This window comes from Toxotes jaculatrix, chromosome 13 (genome assembly GCF_017976425.1).
Source record: "Toxotes jaculatrix isolate fToxJac2 chromosome 13, fToxJac2.pri, whole genome shotgun sequence".
Classification (NCBI taxonomy): Eukaryota; Metazoa; Chordata; class Actinopteri; family Toxotidae; genus Toxotes; species Toxotes jaculatrix.
The window spans coordinates 10268428-10290929 of NC_054406.1; the positions used below are offsets into that span (position 1 = coordinate 10268428).

Below are 22502 nucleotides of genomic sequence, written 5' to 3' on the forward strand. Positions count from 1 at the left end.
CAGCAAGAGAGACCTGTGTGCCACGTGCAGGATTCCGTTTGACAGCTTTCCCATAATCCTTTGACATACTCACTTATGTGTTTGTGAGTGTGAAGAAGTTATTTAGAAGAGACCTGCAGTGAAACTACTGTAACCTACTGCAATGGTAAGAGGCGGCCGAGGCGTGTTCGTGGCGGACTGCATTTCCCGAGAGGCTTAGCGGGGCCGCTCTCTGGCACTCCTCCTCCTCCCACCAGCGTCCTGGCTGGCGGAGCTCAGCGCGGAGCAGACTGAACTGAACATCTCGGTGTGTCTCTCATGTCCAGAAATGTGCGCAGGCTGAAGAACGTAGTCGCATCGCTCCGTGTGTCCTCGTCCGACAACGGCTCACTCTCGTCTCTTTAACGCAACACTGGAAGCTTCAGATAAAGACGGATAAAGACGCACTGAAACAAATCCAACCACTTTCTCTGCAACCAGCCACTGAATGCTGATTTTTGGACAGCCCTCTCTCTGTCTCTGGTAAGGGCTCGTTTCATTTCTCCACATAAAGTTGTGCTTTTTTGTGGTTGTTGTTGTTTTTTTTTTTTTTATAATCATGTCAGTGCGGCACCAGTGTGTGAATGTGTGTGTGTGTGTGTGTGTGGGCGCATTGGGAAACTTCACTGAGAAGTGTAGCTGTGACTGCGGCAGCCTCAGCGGTCGCAGTGAAACCGAATGTGAGTAGCGGTTTGTGTCCAGCTGGATCGGGGACTTGTTGCCTCTGCGAAAAAACGTTTCGTGTCTCGTTAATAGTAAACAGGGCGGTGACGGTAATAATGGGAAGATTTTGGAAAGAAGTTGTCAGTTTAATGCAGTTGCACCCATCTTCATTGAATTCGTCATTTAAAAAAAAAAACTGGCCTGTCGTTTAAAGTCTCTCTGCTACAGTAGCTTCAGTTTTTAGACAAATATTATATTGGATAAAAGATGTTGTTACCTTCAGATTTCCATGACTACAAGCTTTAATATCCCTATATTAATGGCTTGTCTGTGGTAGTGAGGTTAAATTGCCCCCATTTACTTATTATTCCTTCTTGTTTATCTCCTTGTTTACAGTGGGAAATTAGATATGGTTTGGCATCCGTCCTCATGTGACTGGTTCATTTAAGGGTCAGAAGACCAGAACATTTATGGGAAACTAATTGGTCCTCATAACTGCCAGATATATGCTTGTACTTGTTTTTTAAGATGCAAATCAGCTTTTGTGGTGACTGATAGACTGGTTGTAGTCAAGGGCGTGCACACAGACACACACACATCGCACCATGTACTGTATGGATGGTTGTGTGGATGTTACTGAGCCCCCTGGGTATCCGCAGACATGCATAAACAGCACTGTCCTCATTGACACTGACAAGTACAAGGCCTCTCTTCCCAAATGGCTCAAAGGTGGCACGCATGGATGTAGTTGCACGGATGATGTAAGCACACACTGAGACAGAGGCTGCACACACACAAGTCTCCGACTATCTTTCTCTGTAATCGGAAATAAGAAATACCTCTCTGCTGACCTGCCAAATAAATAAACACTGTTTTTCACACTCTGTCAGTTCTTCTCAAGTTCTCTCTTTTCCCCCCCTCCCAAATTCTCCATAGGCACACACACACACACACAGACATAGTGCCAAATGCCACCAATAGAACCCTTCCCCTGTCGGTCAGTGCCGATGTGTTCAGTTGTTGAACAGGAGCTGTTGCCGCTCCATCTACCCTGCAGCAGCCTGGTCTTCACAGAAGTTGACATTCACTTCAGCAAACACTATTTGCTTCCATTTACATTCTCTCCACTTCCTTGTTTTATGTGCTAAACATTAATGAAATTGGTCACCTACTTCCCTGTTGTCAATGCTCCCTGTAGGAGCATTGTAAATAAATACCCACTTGCCTGGTGAGACTTGTAGCAGTTGTGTTTTGCATGGTTTTGTGGTCATGCGTAAAATGAGCTTTTATTCAAACACCAAATGACAGCTAACATAGATGCCATTCAGTGTTTGAGTCCAGCATGGAAAGCAAATTATTTGAATGATGTTAAAAAAAAAAAAAAAAAAAACCTCAAAAACACCTTATGTTATAATATTATGTTAATAAGGAAGTAGTATAAAGCTCACATGTTAAAAAGGGTCAGAGCTGGATGTCTGTTCATGACTACATCTCTGTCAGTCTGTGAGCTGGTGACTGCATGGAGGCAAATGTAAGGGGACAGCAGCATGGCAAATGCTTCGTGACATTCTGAGCTCTGGAGTATTCATAGCATGCTGCTAATGCTGGTATTTGAATGGAGACAAGGTTGGATACTTGCAGCTGTTGCTTGTAAGAAGGGAGATGAGTGAGGAGCAAAAGGGCTGAGAGCGTTCTCCAAGGAGTTTACCAAACTGCACCAGCAAGTCCAGTGAGAGTTTGGTTTGGGTTAATATGGGTAACCTTTTGTTCATAACTTTCAGGAAACAGTATTAGAACAAAACTAACCTAAGCAGTCTGCTGTAACTTTTATCGCAGATTTTGAGTCATAGCACCTTGTGGTAAAATGACTTTGTAGAAAGTCATTTGCATGACCAAAACTGTTCCCTGTCCAGGAGGGGCGGGGCTGAACAGCTGCCTGTAATTGTGCGCTCATTAAAACTGGCCATAATGTGTTTGATAGACTGATAGAGAACACAGTGATGATTCTGTGCTGGACCCTGAAGCTCCTGCTGCTGAAAGGATAAAGAATAATCACACTCTGTCTGACTGCTGTGAAAGCAAAGTTTCATCATAGGCTGTCAAGATGTCATTTAGCAGACTACACACATTTCACACTTGCTTAGGCTTTAACAAGCAAGAACCCCATCCCCATCATTGGTAGGCAAACAGTGGAGTGTTAGGCTCTGCACCCAGGTTTTGCAATTACCCTGCATGCCCTGTTTGACACCCCTGTCCATCTGTGACACACACCTCGGGGAATTAGACCACGGATTGAGTCTGGAGGAAGCGTGTGTGTGTGTGTTGCTGTGACTGCCGAAGCACTGAATGTTTGTTAAATGTCAGGCTTGCTTTGGATTGAGCAGGATTCTATTATGAAAATGGAAAATACTGTTTTGTGCTGGTGTTGCAACGAGTATTTGTTCTCTCATTGATCTGGAACGGAGCAAAGTAAAGGAGCTAAATGTAATTATTTTCCCATGTGTTGATCAGGAGGAGATTTCATGTGATAAAAGCTGAGAGACAGATTTGAATTTCTATGTTTTTATGCTGAACTATAGTAGCAAAGCGACTGGAGTGGTCTGCACATTAAACCCCCTGGCTTATTATGGAAAGAAACTCAAACTCAAACACAACACGCCCCAGATTGCTCTGTACAGTTTGTACTATACATTTTCAGGTCAAACTTGTTTTTAGAACTTTAGAAAGATGTGGCTTTTCACCTTACATATAGGGTTTTCACACAAAAAAAAGAGGAAACACATGAGAGCCACTAATACATAGGCTCAGCCATTTGCGGTCAACAAACAGTGTTTAAGGGAATGCCTCTGTTGGCTGTTACATAGAAACATTCAGCTGTGTTTATGTGCAGCTAATATAAACTTTGTGCTTACCGGCATTAGATATACGCCGCTTCACAAGCAGATGTGAGTGGATTTAAGTCTCCATTGCAACTTCTGCACAAAAGCTGATGCTGTATCTTCGCAGTACTTTTAATTTAATGTTTTACCAAAACACAATGTAATGAGTGAGTGCTAAATATTTCTTATGATTTAAGTTTTTTTCTTTATCACCAGTGTACCTTGGCATCTTTTTAGATTTAGCCCTTTCATTCAGCGATGCTCATTTATCTGTTATCTTTAACCTCTAATCTTGCTCTATGAGGTCTGTCATTTTCTAACACAAGGCAACTAGCTGCTGGTGGAGAAATGATCATTAACTTTGCACTTGTTCGCTCCAGGTGAATCAGGGGCGGTGGCTGGAAAGGACTTGTCTCCTCTGCTTGCACAGATGAGACGATTCAGAGTGAAAAATGAAACAGGTTCAATCAAAGTGAGTGAGTGGATTGAGGAAGAAAAAAAGCTATTAGATGGAGGGTGTGACAGATGAGGAGAATAAAAAAAATGAGAGAGCAATTCTAATAGTAAGAAGAGGATATTGATCTACAGTGCACCAGTTGGGTTATAACTGGGGCTCTTCTCTTTCTCCTCAACTCTATTGACTATTGCACAATTGATTTTTCATTTGTTCTGTACAGAGTAAAGGGCACTTGTTATGCTTTTTGAAATGCCATTTGTAGTACTTATTAGAGCACCCATAGCGCTTCTTCTTCTGAAAGTACACGCATACACAGTCTTCAAAGGGTTCACTTGACAGCGTTTATGAATCTTCAACAGGTTTAGAGCCATGTTCGGCTCAGAAATGCAAATTCCCACAGAAAAACCAGCAGATGCCAAAGACGGATGACAGGTACTGGTCTTAAAATAGCTTTTTTTTCACACCTCTGTTAAATCAGGAAATTCAAACTTGCTCTAAGCAGGGAAAGTACCTGATGCTCTGCTGAACTAAAATGTTAAATATTACTCTAGTTAATCGATGATGGATCGAATCGTTGAACCAGGATGAATCTCTTCTTTCAGAAAAATATGGAGTTTCAGTCTTTCAGTCAGGGATTTTGTAGTAGAGCTAGACTTTTCACAGCTTCATCTCTCTGAGACAAATAGCAGCTGAGCTCATTATGTAAGCACACCAACCTTAGGAATGCCAAATCTCACGTTTGTGTGTATGTGTTTGTGTTGTGCACGTGTGAGTATGTGTGCGTGTCTTTGCAAGAAACATGTCACACATTGTTAAAGCCAGACTTGTTTGTCCTGACGTACAGTAGCTGGAATCCTGCCTGATCCTGCCCAGAAACGCACACACACTTTCCAGCCAAAACAATGTACACTCGCTCATGGCTAACACAAACACCCCTGCACATGCAGTATACGCATGCACCCTTACACACAAACGCATACATGAATGCCAACAGACGTGCACTTGCACCAAAGCACGCGCACGCATCTTGGATAGTGTCTCGGATCTCAAACACTCACAGAAACGTACAACTTCAAACACACTTGCCTACTCACCAGGTTCCACTTATACACACATATTACATGATTGTTTACCTCTTTCATAGGTATAGTACAGCAGAGCACAAAGACACGCGCACTGTTATCAACTCACGGTGGCCCTTAGCAATTTTCTCAAGGATAACAGGGTGTTTCAGCTTGTGTTCAACTATTCTGGTGCTGTGTTTGTGTTGTGCGCAGACTGTCTCTGTCTCTCTGCTACAGCACAGAAACAGACCTCACCTCTGTGCCACTGTGTGACAGAGCAAGACAGAGAGCGAGCGGGGTGAGGGAGAGCGTGGCGTGTTCGAGACAAGTAAACACTGCAGATGCGATTAACTGAGCTTGCCTTGGGGGAGCTCTAATGGGAAATCAGAGTCCCTCTTCCCCAAGAATTGTGGGTAACGCAAGCGGTTATGCATTCATCCCCTGATGTTAGAATCGGAAATGATTTGCATTCTGGTACACTGTCATTGCTGTCTCGTGTAGGGGAAGATTAAAGCTCTATTTGGAGCTTTGAACCCTATGACACGGTCTTCATCAGTACATGGAGCCGGCTCAATTGTCATGAGGCTGGATTTTGACATAAAAAGCTTGTAAGTAACTCACGAACTGGGATTGTTCTGTCAAACTAATATTTCTAAAGTAAAGAATTCACTCATGCTTAAAGGAATAGTTGCGCAATTTGGAAAATCCACTTACTTGCTTTCGTGCGAAGTGTTGCATGAGAATACTGAGACCACTCTCATGTTCGTATGGACCGTATAAAACTATAGCCAGAAGACGTTTAGCATAAAGACCAGAGGCAGGGGGCTGCAGCTAGCCTAGCTTTATCCAAGTTCTAAAAGAACTATTGATGAAATTTTAACAGCTACTGAGCTCCCATTCAAACAAAATCTCTCCATGACAGCCTCATCCACTGATGAAGGCCATGCGATACAGCAAAAAGCAGGAATCTCCAGAGAAACCTAGTTGGTGGACCTTGAGGAGAATTTCTTTTTATCAAACTACCAAGGTAAAGAAGGAACCTTCATGCTTGTAAAACATGTTTTATCACTTACCTCTTGGTTTCTAGCTATGCAAATGCTTTCTGTTCCGTCTGATAAGGTTTTCAGATCTGTCTGAGATTTCTGTTGTCAACCCAATCCAGTGGAGGTAAATGGAATTTTTGTTATGGTGCTCAAAGCATAGGAATGACATTTGAGAAATGTAGCAGCACTTGTGTTTGCAAAGAAAATGTCCAGATTACTCCAGATAGCCAGTTATTGTCAGGTACAGGTTCATTTTTTCCCCTTTTGTTGGAGGAAAAAAACACTTCTAGGTAGATATACAATTCTCTATGTGATATGATATCTCATATGTTTCTCTAGGTACTCCTGAGTGTATTTCCTTCAAAAATCCCTGCATGTTTTCAAATTTCCCTCCCTTTTGTGTTGCAAACATTTCCAGTTCCAAAACTCATTTCTGAGAAGACTGGCAGCCTCTGCTGTACTTTACAGTGCCTCTACATTGTGTTCCACCAGGTTGGATTTGGCAGGAAAATCATTGTATTTTGCCTGGACACTGATGCAGCTTTGCTTCAGCTTTGTTCTACTGATGTACTGTAAATAATTCCAGGTTCGTGTTAGTTTCCCTTGTTTGAATGCTCATTCGCTGCTATTGAGGGCAGCTGTCTGCTGTTATTGTTGCTTCTCGCTCTTCAAGTGAAATGGAGCGATGCCAAGGACTGGGAGGGGTACAAGTAGCAACATCCTCTCTGTAGCAGAAGCAGACTTCTGGGAGGTGTGGCTTTACTTTCAATAAACACCACAAAGACAATTCGTAACACCTGTAAGTGCCTGTATGAATATGTCGGGAACAAATGGTGACCAAATGATGAACAGAAAATGTGTGTGGAGGGTTGAGGTGAGGTGAGGGGAGGTAACTGTAGATGTGAATGAGTGGAACAGGGTGTGTATAGACTGTCCCTTCCCCTTGGTGTGAAGTTTTGCTGATGCGGCACACACGCATACACGTTCACACACTGCAGGGGTGGGATGCTGTAATGTCACCCAAGGGGAGGATCCTCACCTCCAACTCTTGCGGGCTAAAGCACTGCAGGGTGCAGGGTGGGTGCACACACGCTTATACAAGTTGTACACACATATACATGCACGTTAAGCACAGACATACACACAAAGGTCTCCATGCACATTTATGCACGTACTGAGCCTTGTCTGTATTCCATAGGGTCTGGTCTTTTTTTTTTTTGCCATTGTGAGAACACTCTTTCTTTGTGTAAGATCTGTTTGTCTGTTTTTCTGTCTGGCATCCTTGCAGACACAACACAATCACATTTTGTGAAAACATGGAGCAAGTAATAATTTTTATCTTGTACTGTTTTGTTTTTATAGAGTTAGAAACACACAAGACAGTGAGGCAGTGTTGTCACTGTCTGATACGGTCATCATGTGTTTATGGGGTTTGGTGTTCAGCATCGTGTGTTTGGAGAGAAATAAAATGTCTGTTCATGGATCTTTTATAACTGGAGCTGAATGAGGGTTATTGGGAAGAGATTTGATTTGAAAAGATAAAACTCAAAGAGATAATTGTTGGTTAGCCCTCTGACTTCTGTATATTTAGCATGCACCTAACATGCATGCTGTGAGGTTAATGTGTTCTGTGTTCATTTCATGTAACTTGAACACAACGACACACACACACACACACACTATCAGGTGATAGTTGTGCCCTACAGGGTCGTTGTTTGCTCCGTCTATGTGCAGTCAGACGATCGATGGGACGGCCACAGGATTGGCTTCCATACATCACCAAGGACCTCGGGCAGGCTGACAGCATTTTACACCTTTTCTCTCCATCTGTCTGTGTCTGTCGTTCTCACTTTCATTTTTCTCTCCTCTTTTTTGTTTCTGTGGCTCTATATGTTGGTTTATTCCTTTTCTCACCGGTGTACGTTATTCTTTTTCGCTCCCTTATCACCTCCTTTCCTCACCTGTCCCTCCTCCTCCTCCTGACTTGCATTCCAACCCTCATCTCTGACCTTCTGTCACAGTGTCTCACTTGCTCACATTTCCCTTCAGTTTGTCTCCTTTCCATTCCTCTTTCTATATTTGTAATCAGCCACTCTTGTACTCTTTCCCTCTGTTACCACCAGTCTCTAAGAAATCATGAAAACCTGCGAAACCAACCCTACGAGCGGCATCGATCTTCAACAGAGGCAGTCGGGCACACACACACTCACAAAGACAGCCTGTCCTGCTTATAATTAAAGAGTACCTCCCTCTTCCCTTTTCCCAAGCAGGCTCATAATAGGAAATGCCCCCGTTATCTCTACGGGCACCGGCGTATTAATATAAGCCATAGACAAACAAGGTGTGGGTACGTGCTCTGCTATGCCTGCACTCTGATAAAATGCAATAGTACAAGGCTGATGTTACATGGCCAGCCTTTCCAAACCGCTGTCCCCAAGGTTATTACACTCATCTAATGTAGTAATGTGCTGAGAGAAGGTGAAGAGCAGACAGGTGTGAAAAGAAAAGGGGGAAATGTGGGAAATTAAGTGAAAGATAGAGCTCTCCAGGGTCAAACATTATTACTATTTTTTTAAAGTGCAGTTTGGTCTTTTTCTTTTCAATTGATTGGATAGAGGTTAGAGAAATGAATGTGGATGAGGTGAAAAAGCCAAGGGGCCAAAATAGACCTCATATTATATATATATATAAATATTGCACAAGAAAGAAAGAATATTCTCTTAAATGCTCTGTTCCATTCAGCATAAGGCTGATTATTTACATTATTAATTTATCTGTTTCTTATTTGTTTGGTTGGCTGATAGCTTTTTCCAATTAACTGAAGCCTATAAAATAGATAGAAATAAGCAGTGAATACTCACATTTGAACCAGCTAACGATTCCCGTTTTTGCCTGATAAATGGCTAAAACCATGAATAGTTTATCAAATTGTTCCTGGTCAACTACCTTCTCATTGACTGCTTGTTTTCAGCACTAGAGGCCTGGTTGTATCAGAAAGTGGTCTGGAATGACCCACTCATAAAATATTGTGTAATTTTGTTGAATTTTCTTTCAGTAAGGAACAAGCAAGTCTGCCAGTGAATATGCTACTATGAAAGATAAGGTAACTTCCTATGTTTTTTTTTTTTTGTCTTTTCAGTGAGTGAGTGACTCTGCCCTCACTTTAATACTAGCAATAAAGGAAGTGATCAGTTTTGATTTGCTGTCTTGCCTCAGAGTGTGTGATTGTTTGAAGCCATAATCTGGCTGGTACAGAGGAAATGACTGCCTGGTTTTATCCATTTTTCTCCAGAGAGTAGCCTTTAGTCTGATTGCAAATGACTGTTTACAGCAGGGAGAGTATTTGTTAATGGACTGTAGGGCATTATGTCACCAGAGAGCGCGATGTGTGTGTGTCTGTGTCTGTGTGTGTGTATGGGAGGATGAGAGCGAGGCAGCCAGTGTTTGTGTGGTCGAGTCTGACTGCAACAATTTGCAACATGAGAATTGTAGGAAAGCTTGAGAAGGATGCAATTATAACCATTAGGACTGTTTGCACATGTTGTGTTTTCTCCGAAATGAGGGCATTGCTTACTGATATCTGCAAGTCATCCAGGGAATTTACTCTCCGTCTTCTTCTGTTTTCCCTGCTCCGTCCTCCTTCTCCTCCTCTTCCTCCTCCTTCCTTTCTCTATCTCTGTCACTGCTGAGCTCTTTGAATAAGCTGGTTGTTTGGCTCCGCTGGGTTGTGGTAAATATGCTTCACTATCAGAGTGGCAATAACAAAATGTAAAGGAAGGAAGAGAAAGAGAGAGAGGGGGAAAAAAGAAAAGATATAGAGAGCGAGAGAGTGGCACAGACAGAGAGTCCTGAATGAATGAGTAAATAGAATAAGAGAAAAGATGTTTGAGCCAAGTGGAAGAACAAAGAGTTGATTGTTGAGGTAAGCGAGGGACCTTTCAGTTTCTGTCCCCGATGTTTTTCTTAGATTTGCCACTGAAAGACTTTATTTACTGAACAAGAATCACAAGAATTAATTGATATTAACTGAGAACTAATGCTTTATAGATCAGTTATAAGCCATTAACAAGAACAGAGTCTGGGTTGCCAGAGTGTGGTATGTGTGTCTGTGTGGTATAATGCATTAATGACCTATAGCTTCAGGAGATGATGATTAAGTGTTACTAAAACTTTTAGTTACAAATTATAAACCTGTTTTATAGTTTACTTTAAAGTTAATGTGTCTTTTCTTATTCTTTGGCCTGATTTATGATTGAAATCATATTTCAAATGTGACAATCAGCTGCTTTTCTTGACAGAAAACTGAATACCTAACACCCCCTTGGGCTCTGGGAACTTGTAAGAGGCATTTTTTTTTTACTACTTGTAGATTTATACACCAAATAATTGACTGATTAATTGAGAAAATTAGCAGATTATGGTGTATTGGAAATAATAGTTGCAGCCCTGACATACAGCGGGGGATTAAAAGACTATACTGTGAGGACAAGAGGAAATGGAAAACATTAGGTCATGTGCTGCAGTTGAACCCTGATTGCTGCATCTTCACTCAGCTTTGTCAAAATGCTTATCTTTCACTTGTATAATCTTTTTTTTCCCCCAAAGCTCAGTGAAGCTGTGAAGAATACAGGTATGGCCCAGGGAGTAACACGTTTGAAAAATGCCTACAAAGCCTAAATGCTCGAGTTGTGTTGCGGAAGCTGCACCTTTTCTTCCGATAGCAGGAGTGGGAGTTATGACAAGAGGAAGAAAAAGAGGGAAGGGAAGATGAAAGCAGTTTACCTTCCAGTTTCTGGTAAAGGAAGTGAACTCAGTGCAAGAGAGAGGGAGAGAGGAGCTTTTGAAAAGAGAGAGATGTGAGCTTGAAAAACGAAGAGACCCACCACAGTAGGGTGCTGTGCTGAGCTGCACTGACCGGCGACATAAAAAAGGTTTTGAGCCGGAGCCAGCCCCCATGAGCTCTCTATGAATACTGAGGGACCGAGGAGAGGGGAGGAAAAAGGAGAGGAAATGATGGGAGGAGGGAGAGCTAAAGAAAATGGAGGATTAGAAGGGAGGGGTGAAGATGAAAAGAGGTGCAGGGAGACAAGAGGAGGGGAGGAAAGTGGAAAATAGGACAGGAAAGATGGAAAAAAAAAAGTGGAACCAAGTGAAGTAAAGTGCTTTCCAGTGTCTTCTTTCAAGTTGACAGAGTTTAGGACGAAGCTCGGAGTAGACGTCTGTTATATTCAACTGCAAACATTCTTTGTACAAAAGGGGAGACGTGACACAGAAATTCAAACACGAATACTCCCCTGGAGAACATACGAGGATATCAGTTTAACTTTATTAAAGGCTCTATTTAAGGTGGAGCTTTGGATATGAATCATTCAGAGATTGATTCAGGAGTGTCTCTGGGTCTGGAGGAATGCAGGAATGGACAGATGGAGCAGAGGATAGGGAAGGAAAAGGAGAGGAATTTGGAGAAACGAGCCAGTGGCAACTCTCAGGCAGACCAGAAAATGACAGCAGGAAATCCAAGTTGCAATCAGAGCTACTTGATGCTAATTCACCAGACATAACAATCCTTAGAAATTCTTAGCACTCAGAGCTAATATTTTCCCAGTCTTAGTCTATCCTTCATGTCAGGCTCTCTAACCCTGCAGACAGTTTGTAATTCTGTGTAGTTTTGGGTAAGAAATTGCATCATCTCAAAATCCTTAAAGTGTCAGTGGAATGTGAATGAGTGTCTGAGCAGAAAATTGGGTTCTTTGAACCAAGACTGAATTTTGTCTTTTTTTTTCCTTGTCAGGTCTTCAACTAACTAACAATTATATTCATATTTAATTGAAGATTATTGTTGATTAAATGATTTTGACATTAAATGTGAGAAAATATTATATATTTTTAAAAAAAGGATCAGTAGTAGTTACTGGTATAAGCTGATTTTGAATCCCTGCATACAGATGGCTGTTTGTAGGTCTTTTTTCATTCTGTGCTTTGCCGCTGCATTGTTTCCCCGATTTGAATAAACGTTCAGAGAATTGTTCTCTCTCAAGTTGTCGGGAGCGATAAAAAAAACGGTCTGATGTTCTGTTTTTTTATCTCACATAAATAGGACCTGTTCAGTCCTCCTGTGTCACGTTCGATAAAGAACAGGCTGCAGTGGCTGCTGCAGCGCTAAAGCAGGAGAGACGCAGGATGGGGGAATTCCACAGCAGCCTCCACTGGGTATTATTTTTCAGTTTTCTCCTCTCCCATCCCCACATAAGCACTTTTTTTCCCCGTTTCATTGTGATGCTATACACACATACGCAGACCCGTGGCTATAAAACACACGTCCGGTCATAAACCGGTAAATTAAAAGCCTGACTCAGAGCAACAAATGAGGCTGGGGAATTAGCTTCTTTTCAACCGTGTTATAAAGGTTATTTTTAGACTCTTCTCAGCCACACAATGCCTCTTAAAAAAAACAAAGTGGGTAGGGGGTAGCTTTTGAATACAGATCTCTGGCTGTGTGTCAGTGGGTAAATAGCATGATGTAAAAGGGTTTTTCTTATGACGTGTAGATGAAAAAGTGATGTGTAGATTTAAAACTGAGATTAGATTTTCTAAAATCAGTCTAGGTTTTCATGTCTCTGTTTATGACTGACTCACACTAAGAGACCTAACCCTCTTTCCCTCCAAACACGTAAATGAACAAACCCCCTGCCTTGTGCACATACACACAGAAATCAGTGTTGGCCCTCAGCCTCCACAGTAACTAATCACTCAGACAGCGTGGCCGTGCCCTCTCATTAAGCATGCTGTACGCTGAAAGCAACACCGCTAATGACTCTGCATTGCCTGTTACATGCACAATACTCTCCGGCTTAATGCCATAATAGCTGGCTTAAGCCACACAAACTCCACAGACAGACAGACGGCACTCCTGCCCAGCTGCTTCATCTCTGCAGAGGTGTGTTGGGAAAAAGGAAACTTCTGGACAGTGTGGGATTATTCTGCCGTGAGATATTCAGACTAGCAGCAAAATAGCTGTCAGTTAACATGTGCAGACTCTGTGCTTTCCCATATCCTATCAATAAACAGAAGCTATGCAGAGATTGTAACATAAAGCCCCCTGCGGTGCTCTCCCAACAATACCAACACTGTTCCAGAAACTTCACATCCCATTTGTTCTGACGTCGGCGCTGCCGGTTCACTCCGAGCTTTTTTCGCACTCGTTTTCTGCGCTGTCATCTTGCATCCGCTGATGGTTGTAAGGGAGCATATAGCTCGCTCATCTGTTCTAGCAGAGTTAGCCTGCTTGTGCTTCACGAGCTTGACAGCGTCGTCCGAGCACGCACAGATTCCATCAAGAAGAATTTGCAGGAGAGCAAATCACAGTAGAGCTGAATCTGAGTCAGTATTTTACACACAATCTGCTTCTTCTCCACAAATATAGAGGCAGGGCTCACAAACATTATACAGTCATATTTGGACTTAACATTCCTTAACATGATGTTACTAAGTGAAGTAGGTTTTCCACGTCATGCTCTGACTTCTTTTGACTTTTGTCTGTCAGTTGACCCCAAACAGTCTTTCGAATTGTCTCGTGCTGTTAGCTGGTGATGAATTGCATGGATAGAGTAACAGCATTGATTTTTCTTTCTCAGTGTGAGGTAGCATATTGACTGTCTCAGTAACTCAATCACCTGGATAATGGCACAGAGGAGAAACTGTGTGTATGTATATAAGTGTAGAGTTTCCTTCCACCCTCTCATACCTTCAGGTATGAAAGGGTGGATGTACTGTGTGAGTAGATGTGTTTGCAGGAGGTGTCAGTCCATGTCTTTGTATTGTGTCTTCATGCATACATAAGTGTTTTTTTTTCTTTTTTTATGCCTGTGCGTGCCTGTCAGTGTGTATGTGTGCAGTTCTGAAAGGTCCGCATTATCAGCCTCTTGGCAACAAGCAAATGGAGAACCACCGAGTTCTGTTGTGCTTGTTCATCGTCAAGGTCCTGTCGCCCTGGGTTACAGGGTTGCTAGGGGATGGATAGGCAGACTGGCATCACCAAAGTGCCAGCAAGGCATGTGGGCTCTCTGCATCCTGATTTCCTGTTCTTTTTCCTCACCATCCTCGCCTTCCTGCTGTACCTGGAGAGAGTTGTGAATTTATTTTGCCTTTATGAATTAAAGTCACAGATTTTGATTTAAAAATTAAACTGGTTTCCAAAGAGTCATGAAGTTTATACGGTACTCTTCATTTGGATTCATCCAAATAAATGAGCTTTCTTAGGGTTTGATTATGTATGGATTTGTCAGAAGTTGCTACTCAGAAAGGTAACCCAGCTACTAAGTTGTGCAGACGCCTTGAGTGTAATAACAGACGATTTGGGGAATAGGAAGCAAAGTTTGTGTACTTGTGGATATTTGTCTGTCGGTTAAATAAAACTGCTGCATAAACAGGGTGTGTTCTGCCCTTGCAAACAGGAAGCAAGCGCACTGTTTCATCTTCCTCCTACTCCGGTCTAAACCAAGCCAGTCACTTCTATCAAAGTTAGTCACTTTCAAATCGTACGTTATGGCCAGAGTTCCTGTTTGTTTCCAATTATTGAGTTTCACAGTTATGAGTGCGTGTGTTTTTTCACTGTAAACGATTGAATCCCTTTAATCAACGGTGTCATTTATTGTTACTGTAAAGCTCGTAAATAATCATGATGCTCAATCGGGATTGATGTTTTAAGATACGTTGTGGTTGTAGAGTGTGTGTTTGAGTTTGTGTGGATGTGTGTGTTTGTGAGAGTTAAAGAGGAAAGGAGTGGAGGTTTGAGGCGCCAGCAAAGAGGATATGTCTGGCAGCTGTGTCATTTTGTAGAGTAAAGGCTTATGGGAGACTTACAACAAATGAGCAGCAGGACCCCCCCTTCACACTCACACACAACTTTCCCTCTACTGTATGTTTGTGTGTTTAAGAGGTGTTCATCGCTCAGTTGCTGCCAGTGATTCGCGACTGTGGTATTCACAGCAGCTGGCACTGCTTTAGTCACAGTCTACCTGTGACATTTATGGCATTACTATATGGTTACTATAGCGTTATTATAGTATTATTTAAATGTCCCATTACACATTGCCAGTGCCTTCTAAACATCTAAACCATAAATTCTGGTGTTTTCAGTGCCAGTGCTACTTGAACATGATTACAGAATATGAGTTATTGTATAAACTTGTGAAAAGGCCAAACCTGCTCACACACACTCCAACACACACACACACACCCCGGACACATTCCAGTGATGTTCAAAGCCAGTCAGTTGTCTGGCATAATCGATGTGTAATGTGCTTGTGAAAGCTTGTGTGTACTTGTATTTATTTTCTTCTTGTGAATGTGTCATCTCACACTCTCGTACGCCACACTTCAAGGTTGTTTTATATCCACCAGGGCATCCCTGGGTGTCTCTGAGGCCGGTGATATGCATTGTAATTTTTTTACAGCCTGTTACTGGGGACACGCTGCTTTGGTGCGACATGGCCTGCCGAGCGATAACGAAGCCCGGGGAGGGTGTTCGTCCTCTGAACATCAGGAGGGGTGTTAACAAGCTTTTCTTGATCCCCTGGGTGTATGTCAAACACACACTCGTACAGATGTGTGGTTAAACACAGGCTCTCTCACATGAAAGCATAAATCAACTGTGGAACAATTACATTCTCAGTTCAGAATTCATTCACAGCTGACTAGGAGCAGTCAGGAAACTTTAATATCCTGCCTATATCCCAGCTTCTCAGTCAAAGTCATGGATTCAGTTTGGCCCCACAGCTTTCACAGGTCTCTTGTTTAAAGTGCTGTGACTAATTTAATTATTTTCATTAATTATTAATGTATATTTTTTCAAGTAACTTATGATTAATTGTTTCTTCGTAGGGGCACACACATTGACAAATGCTGACCATATGTCATCAAAGCCAAAACTGTCATACTGTATATTCTAACAGGAATCATGTCACTGGAACTGCCACTAACAATTATTTTCACTAGCAATGTAAGTGCCATTTAATTTCTCTATTAAATGATTAATCATTTGGTGTCTAAAATGTGAGAACAAAAACAACAACAACAAAAAATTCAGCTGACTAGCTGGACTCCAGCAAACACCAATTCCCTCTTCCATTATATCTTGTCATTCTCTAGACTCAAAACAACCCCAAAAAAGAAATTGCCATAAAAACTGTCTGTGGCAGAAAAAAAGTGTCATTGATTGTTTTTCTGTCAGTGAACTCATCAGTTGTTTAAACTTGTTTAAACTGGATGGACTGACACTTAAAAAGCCACACTGACATTTGAAATTGATCTCCCTGTCATTTCAGGCCCATGAAGCTACATTCAAATGCTAAAAGACTATAAGCATAGATGCACTGTCAGCAGCTCCTCTTCATGGGTCAGTGCACTAATGAACACCATGCGTGCCTTGTTTTTTTTTTCATTCCAGGTTGTTGCTCCTAACTTTGCAACCAATAAACTGTATATTTCCCCCCAGAAACTGTGTGACTCTCTACTCAGCAAATTTCAGAATCAGGCTATGGAGCTCATTATTGAATCATCATATGGGCCAGCAGCTCGATGCGTTGTTCAATTATTCATAAGGGTAAACTCTGAGGCGAATAACAAGTTCCTCTGTGTTCAGTTAGGATTGTATACCTGTGTGCAACATGAGCTATAGATCCTGGGTAAATAACCTCCTATTAGACGATTTTTATGTTCTCCCAAAGGTGCTGAGATTCTGCAGTTTTCTCAAGGGGGCTAAATTGAGTCTCCCAGCGTCTTGTCGTACTTCAGCAGTCATTTCGCGTCTTCTTCTTCCCCTTCACTGCATCTCTCTCATTTCCTGTAGAAGTCATAGAGGATGGGTTTAGGGGCTTTTTGGAATAACTCCAAACATCTGTTATAACTTCCTCTACCTTTATGGAGCTACACATGAAAGGGCTCTTGGCTTGAGTTTTAGTGTTTCAGTCTAATTTAATGGGGCCGTCATGAAGTATTTGTTCCATCACATTTTCTTGGGTTTTAGGTTCCTGAGAGAGTCACTTGTCTTTCAACCTTAGATTTACCCTTGAAATGTTAAAAATATATATTTTCAGCCCACTTTTCTTGCTAGATATCACAAAAAATGCATGTTTTTTTTTGTGGCTTTCATATTCCCTTTGAAATATTTTTTCTTTCACTCATGAGGTTTTTCCAAAACAATTGAGTCAGTGTCTGTATGGACAGTTTTGCAGACAAAACACACTATAATAGGACTTGAAAGCGAGAGTTTGTCTCCCTGCTAAAGAAAGAATCTCCCGCTCTAAACAATGAGAGTCCACCCTTGACAGCTTCAAATGCCTGTGAGCCTGTTTTTGCAGCGGTTGTGGCTTGTTTAGTCCCACTAACATGGGCTGAAACCAGCTGTTTATTAGAGGTCTGTCAGCAGAACAATAGCTGGGGTAGCCACATGCATAAGGAAGTGTAGCTCAACTAAGCTAAGTGACAAGGCTAACCACGGGACGAGGCCAAAACACAGGAAATTAGCTTCTGTTTACTTTTGCTTGTCTAGACTTGTTCCTACTAATTAAGTGCAAAGAGCCCCCGTGTGCATTTCTGATCTCTAAGGAATGAACTCTCAAGGTTACTGCTGCCTGTTTCATTGTTTGTGCTGCTTTTGAAATGAAGCAGTGTTTGACCCATTTGTGGCCCCCAGGACTGTGAGCTGTTGGCGTTAGCCCTACAATAATCCCCCAGCGACCCAGAAAGTCATTTGTGGTGATGGCAGGTGGCTATGTGGGCCATAGGCCTAATAACACAACAATGGCATCATATGGATGAGAAAGTGTTAAAGGCAGCAGGGGTTTGGCTTCTCTGTGTACATTATTGAACGCACCATGTCAAATTTAGACCTGATCACTGCACTACCCTTGAAGTTTGAGCTTTGTGCGCTACAATTGTATAGGATTAAAGTTGTCTAAAAGCTTCTGAAGTGCATTTTGGGTATGTGAACTGCCACTCAATGTGTCAGCGCACACACCACACACACACACACACACACACACACACACAGGATTGTAGAGAATGTGGTGTGTGTGACCTAGAGGGTTTTATTAACAGGAGAAGGGTTGATGTCACTCATCCAAACCATCCATGCATAGGATTAGAATGAAGTATGGCGTGTGTATATGTGAGTGTGTATTTATGTGTTTGTGTATGTGTGTGTGTGTGTCCACCACAGATGAACCACGTTACTAAGGTGAGGGATAATAAGAATAATACTGTCTGAGTTTTTCAATAAGTCTTAGTACCCCTGCTTTAGCTTTAGCTTTATCCCCGACGCTAATGTCTTCAGTATAGCTGATTGCAGCTGTATCATTTTACCCATAATTCTGCATGATTTTGTACAAAGTACATTTAGTACAAAACAAAGGGGTGAAGGTTGACATATTTCCCAGAATGCAGCTGCATTCCTATAACCTCTCATGGGGCCTTTTGGAGGACAGTGCGAAGAGACAGGGGGTAAACCAAGAGGACAATCCCAACAAACTGCACAGTTCTCTGGGGCATCTTTTTCCAGATGTGGCCCTTGTCTCACGGCCTCTGATGAAGCACTCTGAAAGTGTGTGTGTGTGTGTGTATATGTGGGTGTGTGATTTTGTGTGTGTGTATGCGTGTGGGTGGCCTGTTTACATTCCACTGATTCCTCATGGGGGTTCCTGTTCTCTATCCTCTGTTCCCTAGCTTATTTGCTTGGGAAGGTACGTGTGAATGTGTGTGTTTAGGGTATTTTTAGATTTCTCTCTGGAATACAATTAGTAACTGTCCTCAGATCAGCATTTACTCCTGGCCAAACTTCACAAACACACACATCCTGATGAACTCTCTAACTTTGAAGTCAACTCCTGTTGGAGTTTAAAGTTCAGATGTGTTGTTCACATAAACTGTTTGCACCTGAATGCACCATCCTGTTCCTGTCAGCTTTGTGTCCCGAGCACAGTTGTTTTATATAAAGTCATCCTCTGTGTTTATTTTCAAATTAAAGTTTGTCATTTCTCCCTCTTCCAAACTCAGTCCTCTTATCAAGATTTCTAGGAAATCTTAACACAACAAATTTCTGGTTGGAAGAGCAGAGACTGCAGCTGTCATTTTTGTGCCCAAGCAGCTTATAGGGCAAAATCTGCAATCTCTTCTCTGGCTCTGTTCACACTCTTAATTCCTCCTCAAGAGATGATTTTATTCTCCTTGCTGTGTCAGCTTATGTTGAACTATGTTGTCTTTTCTATTTTCCCTCTTAATCCCCAGAAACAACAGTCACACAAAGTCAAGCCTGGATTTGTGCTCTTTAAAAAAAAACAAAAACAAAAACAAACATTATTTTCACTGTATTTATGTTTTGTCGGAGAGTAAACAGGAGAGAAGAGAGGCTGGAGTGACAGCTAATAGAGAAGATGCCATGTTACAAAGATCAAGAGGTGGTTTACTTCACTCACTATCTATACTTCCTCCTTTGAGAAAGTCTAAATCTACACTGAGTAACATCCTGTCTGCACTGATAGCATGACTCGTAATAACTGATGCGATGCCGATAGACACTTGGGAAATTCTTAAGTAACCAAGCTATAACTTCAAGTCATCGTCTCCATAATATGATGTCATGTGCTGCATTTGACATTTCACCTGGGGCTGATAGCATCAGGAAAGAAAATCCCCATCAGCAGCACTCAAGAGGTCAGAGCAGTGTGGAGAGTGTGTGCGTTGTGCAGTGTGTTAAGTGTCTGGGGCTTTGCTAATGGGCTAATATGAGTTTGCGGTCAGGAGAATTGAGAGGTAATTTACAAACTCTGAAACGCAACGGCTCTTGATTTCGAGGGGCACTCGTAAAGAGTGTGTGTTGGGTTAGAGTTCAGACGTGTGTGTTCTGAGTGGTGCACCGTGGTGTTTATACCAGCAGGTGACAGATTAAAATGACTGCGTTAGTTTTTGCCTTAGAAGCCACAAAAATGACTTGGATAAGTGCAGGCGATGGATAATGGTTTGGATTAAAGTAACTGCTGCATTAAGGGTAAGGTTTCTTTGTTGTCATGGCTAAAATAATTACTAAATCCACCTGAACTACTGTCACTGCAGATTTTGTGGCTCTGTGACAACTTTACACAATTTCCTCCTGTGGTCCTGATGGACATGAGTCATTTCTCTTACATCCCTGTGGTAAATGTATGTCATCATTGGGCATTTGCTGAAAGTACTGATGATGCTGCGTTTCTTCGAAGGACAGTCTCGAAGAAGCACAAATGCTTTCATATAGGCCACAGGCTCGGTTTGCTGAAATAAGTGCTAAAGCCTTAGTGTAACAGGCTCTGTATAATGTGTGACTCCACTAGCAAAATGTCCCGTAGTGACAGTAAATATATATAACTATATAACTCTGTCAGTGGGTAAATACTGTTGGTGGCTGTGTAAATTTGCCAGTTCATAGGAGATATGTCTGATATGTTATGTAACACAAATGAAGCAAACTCTCATGTCCCCTGCGTGAACAAGTTAGTGTTGTGACTCACTGAGGTGCTGCTGAGAAATGGGTGTAATGCATTTTCAGTGCAACATTGGTCATAGGACATGTCACCTAGCTCGATAAAATAACTTGTTGATGACTGACTCATACATATCGTATAATCTACCCTTATCCAGATACATATTTACTTGTTTTTACTGGAAATTTTCACCTGTTCTTGAGAGACATACCGGTGAACCACCAGTGATGAGTCAACTGGGGTGACTGTCCAGCCAGTAAATGGCAGAACAGGAATAGATGCAGACTTCTCATCCATCAACATAACACAGAGTCAGAGGGTTGCTTAAGAAGCCAGCTTCACTGGTGTAAGGCCCAGCTATGCTACATAAAGACCATACCAGATTTGGAACCTAGTTGAACACGGACAGCTCTCACCACCATCATCACCACACCAAATGAGGGAATATCTCTTCAAGTTTTGCGTTAATCTTTGCCAGTGGAGTTCAGATGACTTAAAGGGTTTTTAAATTGTCATCCATCTGTATTGTACACAGTTGATCAGCACTATTCATTTTATGAAAGCCTGTGTCTGTATGCCACATACTTTCCTTCTCAGTCCCTCTGTGTCAGTCTGTGAATAATATCAGTGAGTGTCACCTCTGTCTGCCTCGCTGTCTCCACACATCTTGCCACATTATCCACCCACTGTGTCAAAATGGATTTGCCTCTGGCCACCTCAGCTTCCTTGAAAGTGTCAGTGTGAAGGTGTCCCAGTCGCGTTTTCCTCTTAGGCTGCTGCCTGCACACCCAGTGCTTTAATGTATTCTTTCACTTTTCTCTTTCCTTCTTTCTCCCTCCATCTCTTTCTGTCACGCTGATGTCTGTCTGTCGCCTGCTAATTGGTTCATCTCTATTCGGATGACGCCGTGTGTGTGTGTGTGTGTCCATTTCTCGCTGTATTTTTGTGTCTAAATTCCCGAGTGTGCTTGCATGTGTGTGTGTGTAAATAATCGTGTACGTGTGTGTGTGACTGACAGCAGATTTTCCGCCACCAGCAGGCGTTCTGTTTGCTGCTCTGATGCACATTCAGTTGGTTCATTTGGTTTTCAGCTCTCCCTCGGGACACACTGAGCCACCCCCATTAACTGATTTGAGAAGGGCTGTGACAGCCACTGCTGCTTTGTAAATAAGTATTCTGCCGCGTTATGTATTTATTATACATGATTTGTCGCTCTAGTTCATGTAGGTGTTGAATATAGGAAGCAGTTTGTTGACAGAGGAGGTTTAGCTGTGTGATTATGCAGTTTTTGGTTTCAGTTGTGCTTGTAAAGAGGCATCTGCAGCAAATAATCATTCTGTGCTGTCTTCACTGGCAACCAACAGGTGACAAGTGATAAGTAGTTGGTCAAACAGCCCACTTTAACTGTTAGTCATAATGCAGTTAACTTGTTAGAAATATTATTAGCTTAAAGGAATACTTTGACATTTTTGTAGGCTACACTTATTGTGTGTCTTTCCAAGAGTTAAAGAGGGAGATTCTATCATGTCTGAAAAAAAGAGAATTGCTTTTATATGATGACAAGTCTAAAAATCACTATATCTTTTTATTATTATAACTTGCTAATTTTTAGCCGAACTAAACAAAGCTAAACCAGCTGCTGTAGCTTCATGTTTACCGTACAGACATGAGAGTGGTATTGATCTTTTCATGCAACTCAGTAAGAAAGCAAATAAGTCTATTTTGCAGAACTACTCCTTGAAAACAGGAAGGAGAAACAAGAATGTTGTGCACATTCTCTCCAAATTTGCTGCTGGTTTTGATTCCTCCTCTCTGACCTGGAGCGCCTCTTCTTCACCCTCTTTACTTACCACCAAGAAATATGG

The 22502-nt window shown here is 42.0% G+C and overlaps 1 protein-coding gene across 2 annotated transcripts in view; it reads left to right on the forward strand.

The window, feature by feature from the left end:
* The first annotated feature begins 269 nt into the window (after positions 1-269).
* Positions 270-22502, forward strand: part of pag1 (phosphoprotein membrane anchor with glycosphingolipid microdomains 1) — a 45461-nt gene continuing 23228 nt past the window's right edge. Inside the window, exons 1-2 of one of the 2 annotated variants that reach the window (XM_041053645.1) lie at positions 270-501; positions 12222-12334. The gene's annotated coding sequence lies outside the window, so the exon portion shown is untranslated. The remainder of the gene's footprint in view (positions 502-12221; positions 12335-22502) is intronic. The other variant, XM_041053644.1, reaches the window with a different exon arrangement.